The sequence below is a fragment of the Triticum dicoccoides genome, chromosome 7B (assembly GCF_002162155.2).
Source record: "Triticum dicoccoides isolate Atlit2015 ecotype Zavitan chromosome 7B, WEW_v2.0, whole genome shotgun sequence".
Classification (NCBI taxonomy): domain Eukaryota; kingdom Viridiplantae; phylum Streptophyta; class Magnoliopsida; order Poales; family Poaceae; genus Triticum; species Triticum dicoccoides.
The window spans coordinates 2,942,901-2,954,945 of NC_041393.1; the positions used below are offsets into that span (position 1 = coordinate 2,942,901).

The window sequence follows — 12,045 nt, forward strand, 5'->3', positions numbered from 1 at the left end:
GGCCATCCCGCCTCCTCCCTCCCGCACTTGCGCCTCCCCAGCGCCCAACTCCTCCTCTGCCGCCTCCTCCCATTCCCTAACCCTGCTCCCCGCGCCAGCGTCGTCTCCTTCGCCCAGGTCGCCGGATCACCGCCGTCGTCCTCGCGCCCACACGGGAGGTGCTCCGCCTCTTCCTCCCATCCGTCCGGATCCGCGACACACGGCCTCCCGCACTCGCTCGCAGCCCTCAGCCGTGGCTAGGGTTTCGGGCTGGGCATCACCTTCGTCGCCGGAGTGGCTCCGATGGACTCCGGCGACTCCTCTCCATCTCCTCCCTCGCCCCAACGCGCGGTTCGGCTTCCCGCTCGCCACCGGGTGCAGCCTTGCAGGGCGCATCGGGCTGGGCCTCCTCTTCTCCACCCCCTTTGGTGCTCCTCAGTCGGTGTTCCTGGTGAGTACCAATCCCTTCTACCCCGCCGCCGGTACCTCCTCCTCGCGATATCCCGACCATGGTGAGCTCCACCGTCCTCCCCTCCCACCCCTGCATGTTTTATTTGTGCGCCACTGCCATGTTGTCCTTTTATTTGTGCGGCACTGCCATGCCACGAGAGGCTACAGCTGGGAGGGGATTACTACTACTTAGTTGTTGATGTGATTTGTATGTTGTTGTTGCTCTGATCTGATTTGTATTGTTGCGTGGATGAAGAAGAAGGGGACAACACTTCTACTTAGAGATTAGTGGTAGTATTATGTTGTTGCTGTAGAGAGATTATTGCTGCTTATACAACACAAAGTAATACAAATAAGGCTGCTACTACTTGCAGATTGTTGTTAATTTCTTTACCTTATGTAGTTGATAATGCACTGGATTTTGTTATTGTTGCTCGTGTATGTTCGTTGCGACTCTGCTGTTGATGGATTCATTTTTCACATTAGACAAACACATCAGAACTTGGTATTGCTGAATCTATCCATTATATTCAGCCTTGGTTTTCAGTTTAATAACTCCATTGTTGCTATATGCAGAACTGTGTATCAAGTTTTATGAAATTGACAATTGTTTAATAGACATGCTACATGATTCAAAATTCTTTTTCAAGTTAAATATCTAATGTGAGAAGCCAAAGAAGTTGTCTAGGTAAAAGAATACATGTAAGATGATTATCTTGAAGTAGGGATATGTTTTTTTCATGCACTAGGAACTACAAGTATTGGCTAAATTCAATTGCCATGCCCCTAATAAGGACAATATCTTCCTTGCTAAAAGGACAACATCTCACTGCATTATTACTTATGCAGTTTGACTATGTATATGCTCATCTCATTATATTCAGAGTTCAATATATATAGTTTAGGGGTAGAGTTAATTTTCTGCTGCTCTGTCTCATCTGCACAGATTGGTTTCATTTTGACCCTTATTTGTATTATTCATTATATTCAAGGTTGAAGTTAATTATTTAGGGGTAGAGTTAATTCTTGCTCAGCCCGTAGCAACCACGTAAAATTTGCAACAACAAAGTAGAGGACGTCTAACTTGTTTTTTCAGGGCATGTTGTGATGTGATATGGTCAAGACACGATGCTAAATTTTATTGTATGAGATGATCATGTTTTGTAACTGAGTTATCGGCAACTGGCAGGAGCCATATGGTTGTCACTTTATTGTATGCAATGCAATCGCCCTGTAATGCTTTACTTTATCACTAAACGGTAGCGATAGTCGTAGAAGCATAAGATTGGAGAGACAACAACAATGCTACGATGGAGATCAAGGTGTCGCGCCGGTGACAATGGTGATCATGACGGTGCTTCGAAGATGGAGATCACAAGCACAACATGATGATGGCCATATCATATCACTTATATTGATTGCATGTGATGTTTATCTTTTATGCATCTTATCTTGCTTTGATTGACAGTAGCATTATAAGATGATCCCTCACTAAATTATCATAGTAAAAGTGTTTTCCCTGAGTATGCACCATTGTGAAAGTTCTTCGTGCTGAGACACCACGTGATGATCGGGTGTGATAGGCTCTACGTTCAAATACAACGGGTGCAAAACAGTTGCACACGCGGAATACTCAGGTTAAACTTGACGAGCCTAGCATATAACAGATATGGCCTCGGAACACGGAGACCGAAAGGTCGAGCGTGAATCATATAGTAGATATGATCAACATATTGATGTTCACCGTTGAAACTACTCCATCTCATGTGATGATCGGACATGGTGTAGTTGATATGGATCACGTAATCACTTAGAGGATTAGAGGGATGTCTATCTAAGTGGGAGTTCTTTAGTAATATGATTAATTGAACATAAATTTATCATATACTTAGTACCTGATAGTATCTTGCTTGTCTATGTTAATTGTAGATAGATGGCTCGTGATGTTGTTCCGTTGAATTTTAATGTGTTCCTTGAGAAAGCAAAGTTGAAAGATGATGGTAGCAATTACACGGACTGGGTCCGTAACTTGAGGATTATCCTCATTGCTGCACAGAAGAATTACGTCCTGGAAGCACCGCTGGGTGCCAGGCCTGCTGCTGGAGCAACACCAGATGTTATGAACGTCTGGCAGAGCAAAGCTGATGACTACTCTATAGTTTAGTGTGCCATGCTTTACGGCTTAGAACCGGGTCTTCAACGACGTTTTGAACGTCATGGAGCATATGATATGTTCCAGGAGTTGAAGTTAATATTTCAAGCAAATGCCCAGATTGAGAGATATGAAGTCTCCAATAAGTACAGCTGCAAGATGGAGGAGAACAGTTCTATCAGTGAGCATATACTCAAAATGTCTGGCTATAATAATCACTTGATTCAACTAGGAGTTAATCTTCCGGATGATAGCGTCATTGACAGAATTCTCCAATCACTGCCACCAAGCTACAAGAGCTTTGTGATGAACTATAATATGCAAGGGATGGAAAAGACTATTCCCGAGCTCTTCGCGATGCTAAAAGCTGCGGAGGTAGAAATCAAGAAGGAGCATCAAGTGTTGATGGTTAACAAGACCACTAGTTTCAAGAAAAAGGGCAAAGGGAAGAAGAAGGGAAACTTCAAGAAGAACAACAAACAAGAAGCTGCTCAGGAGAAGAAACCCAAGTCTGGACCTAAGCCTGAAACTGAGTGCTTCTACTGCAAGCAGACTGGTCACTGGAAGCAGAACTGCCCCAAGCATTTGGCGGATAAGAAGGATGGCAAGGTGAACAAAGGTATATGTGATATACATGTTATTGATGTGTACCTTACTAATGCTCGCAGTAGCACCTGGGTATTTGATACTGGTTCTGTTGTTAATATTTGCAACTCGAAACAGGGACTATGGATTAAGCGAAGATTAGCTAAGGACGAGGTGAAGATGCGCGTGGGAAATGGTTCCAAAGTCGATGTGATCGCGGTCGGCACGCTACCTCTACATCTACGTTCGGGATTAGTTTTAGACCTAAATAATTGTTATTTGGTGCCAGCGTTGAGCATGAACATTATATCTGGATCTTGTTTGATGCGAGACGGTTATTCATTTAAATCAGAGAATAATGGTTGTTCTATTTATATGAGTAATATCTTTTATGGTCATGCACCCTTGAAGAGTGGTCTATTTTTATTGAATCTCGATAGTAGTGATACACATATTCATAATGTTGAAGCCAAAAGATGCAGAGTTGATAATGATAGTGCAACTTATTTGTGGCACTGCCGTTTAGGTCATATCGGTGTAAAGCGCATGAAGAAACTCCATACCGATGGACTTTTGGAACCACTTGATTATGAATCACTTGGTACTTGCGAACCGTGCCTCATGGGCAAGATGACTAAAACACCGTTCTCCGGTACTATGGAGAGAGCAACTGATTTATTGGAGATCATACATACAGATGTATGTGGTCCGATGAATGTTGAGGCTCGTGGCGGATATCGTTATTTTCTTACCTTCACAGATGATTTGAGCAGATATGGGTATATCTACTTAATGAAGCATAAGTCTGAAACATTTGAAAAGTTCAAAGAATTTCAGAGTGAAGTTGAAAATCATCATAACAAGAAAATAAAGTTTCTACGATCTGATCGTGGAGGAGAATATTTGAGTTACGAGTTTGGTCTACATTTGAAACAATGTGGAATAGTTTCACAACTAACGCCACCCGGAACACCACAGCGTAATGGTGTGTCCGAACGTCGTAATCGTACTTTACTAGATATGATGCGATCTATGATGTCTCTTACAGATTTACCGCTGTCATTTTGGGGTTATGCTTTAGAGACGGCCGCATTCACGTCAAATAGGGCACCATCGAAATCCGTTGAGACGACGCCTTATGAACTGTGGTTTGGCAAGAAACCAAAGTTGTCGTTTCTGAAAGTTTGGGGCTGCGATGCTTACGTGAAAAAGCTTCAACCTGATAAGCTCGAACCCAAATCGGAGAAATGTGTCTTCATAGGATACCCAAAGGAGACTGTTGGGTACACCTTCTATCACAGATCCGAAGGCAAGACGTTTGTCACTAAATTCGGAAACTTTTTGGAGAAGGAGTTTCTCTCGAAAGAAGTGAGTGGGAGGAAAGTAGAACTTGATGAGGTAACTGTACCTGCTCCCTTATTGGAAAGTAGTATATCGCAGAAACAGGTTTCTGTGACACCTACACCAATTAGTGAGGAAGATAATGATGATGATCATGAAACTTCAGATCAAGTTGTTACTGAACCTCGTAGATCAACCAGAGTAAGATACGCACCAGAGTGGTAAGGTAATCCTGTTCTGGAAGTCATGTTACTAGACCATGATGAACCTACGAACTATGAAGAAGCGATGGTGAGCCCAGATTCCGCAAAATGGCTTGAGGCCATGAAATCTGAGATGGGATCCATGTATGAGAACAAAGTGTGGACTTTGGTTGACTTGCCCGATGATCCGCAAGCAATTGAAAATAAATGGATCTTCAAGAAGAAGACTGACGCTGACGGTAATGTTGCTGTCTACAAAGCTCGACTTGTCGCGAAAGGTTTTCGACAAGTTCAAGGGGTTGACTACAATGAGACCTTCTCACCCGTAGCGATGCTTAGGTCTGTCCGAATCATGTTAGCAATTGCCGCATTTTATGATTATGAAATATAGCAGATGGATGTTAAAACTGCATTCCTGAATGGTTTTCTGGAAGAAGAGTTGTATATGATGCAACCGGAAGGTTTTGTCGATCCAAAGGGAGCTAACAAAGTGTGCAAGCTCCAGCAATCCATTTATGGACTGGTGCAAGCTTCTCGGAGTTGGAATAAACGCTTTGATAGTGTGATCAAAGCATTTGGTTTTATACAAACTTTTGGAGAAGCCTGTATTTACAAGAATGTGAGTGGGAGCTTTGTAGCATTTCTGATACTATATGTAGATGACATATTGCTGATCGGAAATGGTATAGAATTTCTGGATAGCATAAAAGGATACTTGAATAAGAGTTTTTCAATGAAAGACCTCGGTGAAGCTGCTTACATATTGGGCATTAAGATCTATAGAGATAGATCAAGGCGCTTAATTGGACTTTCACAAAGCACATACCTTGACAAAGTTTTGAAGAAGTTCAAAATGAATCAAGCAAAGAAAGAGTTCTTGCCTGTGTTACAAGGTGTGAAGTTGAGTAAGACTCAATGCCCGACCACTGCAGAAGATAGAGAAAAGATGAAAGAAGTTCCCTATGCTTCAGCCATAGGATCTATCATGTATGCAATGCTGTGTACCAGACCTGATGTGTTCCTTGCTATAAGTTTAGCAGGGAGGTACCAAAGTAATGCAGGAGTGGATCACTGGACAGCGGTCAAGAACATCCTGAAATACCTGAAAAGGACTAAGGATATGTTTGTCGTTTATGGAGGTGAGAAAGAGCTCATCGTAAATGGTTACGTTGATGCAAGCTTTCACACTGATCCGGACGATTCTAAATCGCAAACTGGATACGTGTTTACATTGAACGGTGGAGCTGTCAGTTGGTGCAGTTCTAAACAAAGCGTTGTGGCGGGATCTACATGTGAAGCGGAGTACATAGCTGCTTCGGAAGCAGCAAACGAAGGAGTCTGGATGAAGGAGTTCATATCCGATCTAGGTGTCATACCTAGTGCATCGAGTCCAATGAAAATCTTTTGTGACAACACTGGTGCAATTGCTTTGGCGAAGGAATCCAGATTTGACAAAAGAACCAAGCACATCAAGAGACGCTTCAATTCCATTCGGGATTTAGTCCAAGTGGGAGACATAGAAATTTGCAAGATACATACGGATCTGAATGTAGCAGACCCGTTGACTAAGCCTCTTCCACGAGAAAAACATGATCAGCACAAAGGCTCCATGGGTGTTAGAATCATTACATTGTAATCTAGATTATTGACTCCAGTGCAAGTGGGAGACTGAAGGAAATATGCCCTAAAGGCAATAATAAAGTTATTATTTATTTCCTTATATCATGATAAATGTTTATTATTCATGCTAGAATTGTATTAACCGGAAACATAATACATGTGTGAATACATAGACAAACAGAGTGTCACTAGTATGCCTCTACTTGACAAGCTTCTTGATCAAAGATGGTTATGTTTCCTAACCATAGACATGTGTTGTCATTTGATTAACGGGATAAAATCATTAGGAGAATGATGTGATTGACATGACCCATTCCGTTAGCTTAGCACATGATCGTTTAGTATATTGCTATTGCTTTCTTCATGACTTATACATGTTCCTATGACTATGAGATTATGCAACTCCCGTTTACCGTAGGAACACTTTGTGTGCTACCAAACGTCACAACGTAACTGAGTGATTATAAAGGAGCTCTACAGGTGTCTCCAAAGGTACATGTTGGGTTGGCGTATTTCGAGATTAGGATTTGTCACTCCGATTGTTGGAGAGGTATCTCTGGGCCCTCTCGGTAATGCACATCACTTAAGCCTTGCAAGCATTGCAACTAATGAGTTAGTTGTGAGATGATGTATTACGGAACGAGTAAAGAGACTTGCCGGTAACAAGATTGAACTAGGTATTGAGATACCGACGATCGAATCTCGGGCAAGTAACATACCGATGACAAAGGGAACAACGTATATTGTTATGCGGTCTGACCGATAAAGATCTTCGTAGAATATGTGGGAGCCAATATGAGCATCCAGGTTCCGCTATTGGTTATTGACCGGAGACGTGTCTCGGTCATGTCTACATTGTTCTCGAACCCGTAGGGTCCGCACGCTTAAAGTTACGATGACGGTTTCATTATGAGTTTATATGTTTTGATGTACCGAAGGTTGTTCGGAGTCCCGGATGTGATCACGGACATGACGAGGAGTCTTGAAATGGTCGAGACATGAAGATTGATATATTGGAAGCCTATGTTTGGACATCGGAAGTGTTCCGGGTGAAATCGGCATTTTACCGGAGTACCGGGAGGTTACCGGAACCCCCCAGTAACTTAATGGGCCTTAATGGGCCTAGTGGAGGAAGAGAAGAGGAGGACAAGGGGAAGCCGCGTGCCCCTCCCCCCCAAGTCCGAATTGGACAAGGAGGGGGGGGCGGCGCCCCCTTTTCTTTTCCCCTCTCTCTCTCCTTCCCCCCGTCCTAGTCCAACATGGAAAAGGGGGTAGTCCTACTCCCGGTGGGAGTAGGACTCCTCCTGGCGCGCCCTCCTCCTGGCCGGCCGCACCCCCCCCCCTTGCTCCTTTATATACGGGGGCGGGGGGGGGCACCCCAGAAACACAACAATTGATCCTTGAGATCTCTTAGCCGTGTGCGGTGCCCCCCTCCACCATAGTCCTCGATAATATTGTAGCGGTGCTTAGGCGAAGCCCTGCGATGGTAGAACATCCAGATCGTCACCACGCCGTCGTGCTGACGGAACTCTTCCCCGACACTTTGCTGGATCGGAGTCCGGGGATCGTCATCGAGCTGAACGTGTGCTAGAACTCGGAGGTGCCGTAGTTTCGGTGCTTGATCGGTCGGGCCGTGAAGACGTACGACTACATAAACCGCGTTGTTATAACGCTTCCGCTTTCGGTCTACGAGGGTACGTGGACACACTCTCCCCTCTCGTTGCTATGCATCGCCATGATCTTGCGTGTGCGTAGGAATTTTTTTGAAATTACTACGTTCCCCAACAAATAGTGCACTCGCAAGAGCCATATACTGTAAACTTAAGTGATTGTCAAATTCAATGACCATGTGTGTGTGAATTGGTGTAGTTAATTTAGAAAGTCAATTGAATATATAAACTAGAAAGATTAGCAGCCCTATCTCAATAGAAATTGCATGGATAGTTGTGTGGCATGGCATGTACATAATTAGAGGACCACACTACATAATCAGTTTTATCTGTAGTGATAAACAAACCCTATCAATGAGAGCATTTTTCTTGTGCAAGTTCTCACGTTCATTATAAATTGTCTACCGGCGGTGACAACTGTGTGTAGGCTCATAACAGAATATGATCTTTTGTCCTCTCTTTTTTTTTGTGACAGTCTGCTCTTTTGTAACAGTTTCGCTATGAAAGGAGCCAAGTTCATATTACCTTCGTATTACCTGCCAACTAACGAAGTCACTTCTATGTTGTATCTCATAGACTATTTATGCCGGGTTCATACTATTGAATAGTGACAAGAATGATTCTGAGAAATCAGGTGTCTAGAGGACTCTGGTTTAGCATTTTGTTCATATGTATGCCATTTGATAATGACTGCAGTCTTTAGATTTGGATTCAGAGGTACTGTAGTGTGTGCCCTATGTTGAATATTATAACTGTAGGAGCTTGCAGTCAAGCTGATTTATTGTCTCGAGAAGTGGGCCTTGGGAGTTGTTAATTGACTAAACGTGTATCTTCTGGGAGTTGTTTTATTTGATGGTCCGGTAAATCACTTGCTTCCAGCAATGATTAGTTGTTTTTATATTTTGTTATGGCTACTAGATGGGTGATTGCGATTGAGACTGTATTCAACTATTGATTTTCTTGATGTGACTGAATTTGGTATGAGGTGTTGGTGTGTTTGGATGCTCTTCAACTTTTCTGGTTATACTAGATACTAATCTACGATTCTATATATGCCATGCTATTTGGCTATCCATTTTCTTGATCTACTTGAATTAGTACTACAGAGATGTCTGATGTACGTGTGTTTGTGTGTGTGTGTGTGTGTGTGGTTTTGCTATTAGGAGAATCAAGGAGGTTCTGTTAGGAGAATTTCCTTTTGTTTCCATGGTTAATTAATCCTGGGAAAGACGTTCCATGGTCCTTTTGTTTCGTCATTATAATGAAGGAACCAACAGCAGCCTCCAGTAGGACCAGCCGGGACGAGGGCGGGGATGGAGAATGCTGCATCCATCTCGCGGATCTGGGCCATGGCACCCGTAGCGGTGCTTCCAAAACCGGGCCGTTGTCAAGTGCTTCTTCGACCTACAAGATAAGACTAAAAATCCCGTGTCTTCGTTTATATAGAATCTTAGGTGTTTCATGACAATTCACAAGATTCTCTTAATGAACATTCTGAGTATAATCTCTTAAACAATCTGGTTGAAGAAAACTGGGAGAAAACATGTGTAGTTAAATCTGAATGCATATATTATTTCGAGGTAAATTTCTATGCATATACCGGCTCTTAAGGAGTATTACATGATTTTTATTTTCTCAATTGGATGGAAGTGTTGGTTCTTTCCAAGTCTTTGGAATAACAATTGTACAACACCATCTGGACTATCTTTCTATGGTGGTTTCACAATCCTTTGATGTTCAGTTTACTGCACGAGTCACTGAGGGATTGCTGTTAATTTGCCTCACGGTCCTGTTGCTAGGTACAATTCTTTTATTAGGTTTTGCATAATATTTGGTCAACATTTGCTAGGTACCAAAAAACATCACTCGCCACTCCTGGTCCATCTAATTGCTGGTGGCATCACATTAGTTAGCACACATTTCTGATGTGCCTATAAATATGTACCATCCATGTACAAATGATTTATCTTTTATTGTCTTCCCTTGTTATTATTTTTGGTTCAAGAAGTAGCTCTTAAAATTCAGTTCAGCTCTTTTCTCATATTCCATTTTGTAGAATACATTTTATTTAGAATTAATAGTGGGTACAATGTACAGGTTCAGGACACATATATTATGCTATTAGTGATGAACGGAAATCAAGGAGAACTCCCACGCACGCTCCTGAATTTACTTCTGTATGTTCGTCATCTCTGGTTCTTTTTTTCAGCCAAAATCCACACCCTTGATGAGATTTGAGTAGGGAGTGAATTGTTCTTATGTTTTTTCCTGGTATGTATTGACTGATGCAGCAACTGATGTTGCAGATTATCAAATCCCTATTTAATGAATCGCTCGGTAATTGTCTTGTATGAATGCATATGCTCAATCTGGGTTCCTACTAACTCAACATTACCTGCTTGACCAAAACATCGGGACCGGCACCCTCAAGGTTTATACATCAACTGCAAAGGGTTTTAGGAATGCATCACTATATTGATTTTGGTTTATACATGAACTGCAGAGAGTTTTATACATGTATCATTATATTGTTCGTGGTTTATATATGAATTGCAAAATGTTTTAGGCATGTGAAAATCAGAGCTCAGGCGGCAGGTGATTTTTTTTCTTGCTTCTAATGTTACGATTATGTTCTGTATACTAAAAAGGACTCATGCACACTTGCTTTGCTCCTTACTGTTTATGATCAGTTGCCAAACATTATAATAGGATATACACATTGTTTCAAAACTGAGTATGTTCCTTGGTGATGGTGTATTTATTATGAAAATAAATAGGACTGCTTACCCATGGTGATGTGGTATTGCTACTCGATTACTTACCCTGTTTCTGTGACAAAGGCCTGTGATAGATATGGTTAGACACATATTGAGCGTCCAATTTCATAAATATTGAGCATACAGTTTCAACTTAAACGTGAGATTGTCTTGCTGTCAAGTTGTGTTCAGTTCTTTCCATGTAGAACTTACTAGAAATTCTTGCATACATCCTAAACAAATAAAGAGCTGCATGCATTTAAATTAAGCAGTTCCGAAGAAAGAATTATTTAAAGTTATTTTGTTTGGAGATGAGTTTCCTTTTCTACACCTTTGTGTAAAGGATGGAGCCTCCACAATGCCTATGAGCCATGCTTTTTCCCACCCAGTAAAGTGGTCTATTTTCAAGTGGCACCATATGGCGAAGGAGGGGATCCGGATCAAGAGCCGTAATGGTGCTTGTGATGGCATGTCTAGCACTTGCACGACCCTGGAGTCTGGCATCTTCTTGCAAGTAAGCTCCTTTTGCTCTTCTATGCCCCCCACCTCTCTCGTGAGGATCTCTGGTTGGATTTGGGTAACTAGACCCCAAGAGATGTAATCCTATTTGGATATGAACTGTATGCTAGCTTGATTTAGTTTATAGGAGTAGATTTTATAGATGAACTGTGTGTGCTAGCTTGATGGTGATACATGCCATATCTCTGGATTGACTCCATGGGGTATCCATTAACGTCTAAGGTTCCACAAGGAAATGAGTTTCTTGCATTCTCATGTTGAAAAGGATTAAAGAAACGTAGCAGAATATGATATCGAAGTATTTAGTTCTTATTGGGTTCGTCCACCTATAAATTCTGAAACAGGATATTCTTGAGAATGAGATGTAATTTTAGGAAATAGTTAGTTTTTAGACTTTTATTGAGTGACATTCATTTCTTTCTATACCATGACTAACAGAGATTCAGAAGATCCAAAACCTTTTATGAAAGGGCTACTCTAACCAATAATAAGAACTTCGTATATGCTTACTAACACTAGTAGAAAAAGGGCCTACAGTCCCGGTTGGTGAGGGCCTTTAGTCCCGGTTCATGAACCGGGACTAAAGGTTCGGTACTAATGCTCTGACCCTTTAGTCCCGGTTCAATCCAGAACCGGGACAGATGGGCCTCCACGTGGCCTGTCGCTGAGCCCAGGCAGGAGGGCCTTTGGTCCCGGTTGGTGGCACCAACCGGGAACAATAGGCATCCACGCGTCAACATTTCTGTGGCTGGGGTTTTTGTTTTTTTTTT

General features: G+C 42.2%; 1 long non-coding RNA gene across 1 annotated transcript in view; it reads left to right on the forward strand.

The window, feature by feature from the left end:
* Window positions 1-10,910: 10,910 nt before the first annotated feature.
* Window positions 10,911-12,045, forward strand: part of LOC119337341 — a 15,031-nt gene continuing 13,896 nt past the window's right edge. The window contains exon 1 of the long non-coding RNA XR_005163236.1: window positions 10,911-11,270. This is a non-coding gene — a long non-coding RNA (uncharacterized LOC119337341). The remainder of the gene's footprint in view (window positions 11,271-12,045) is intronic.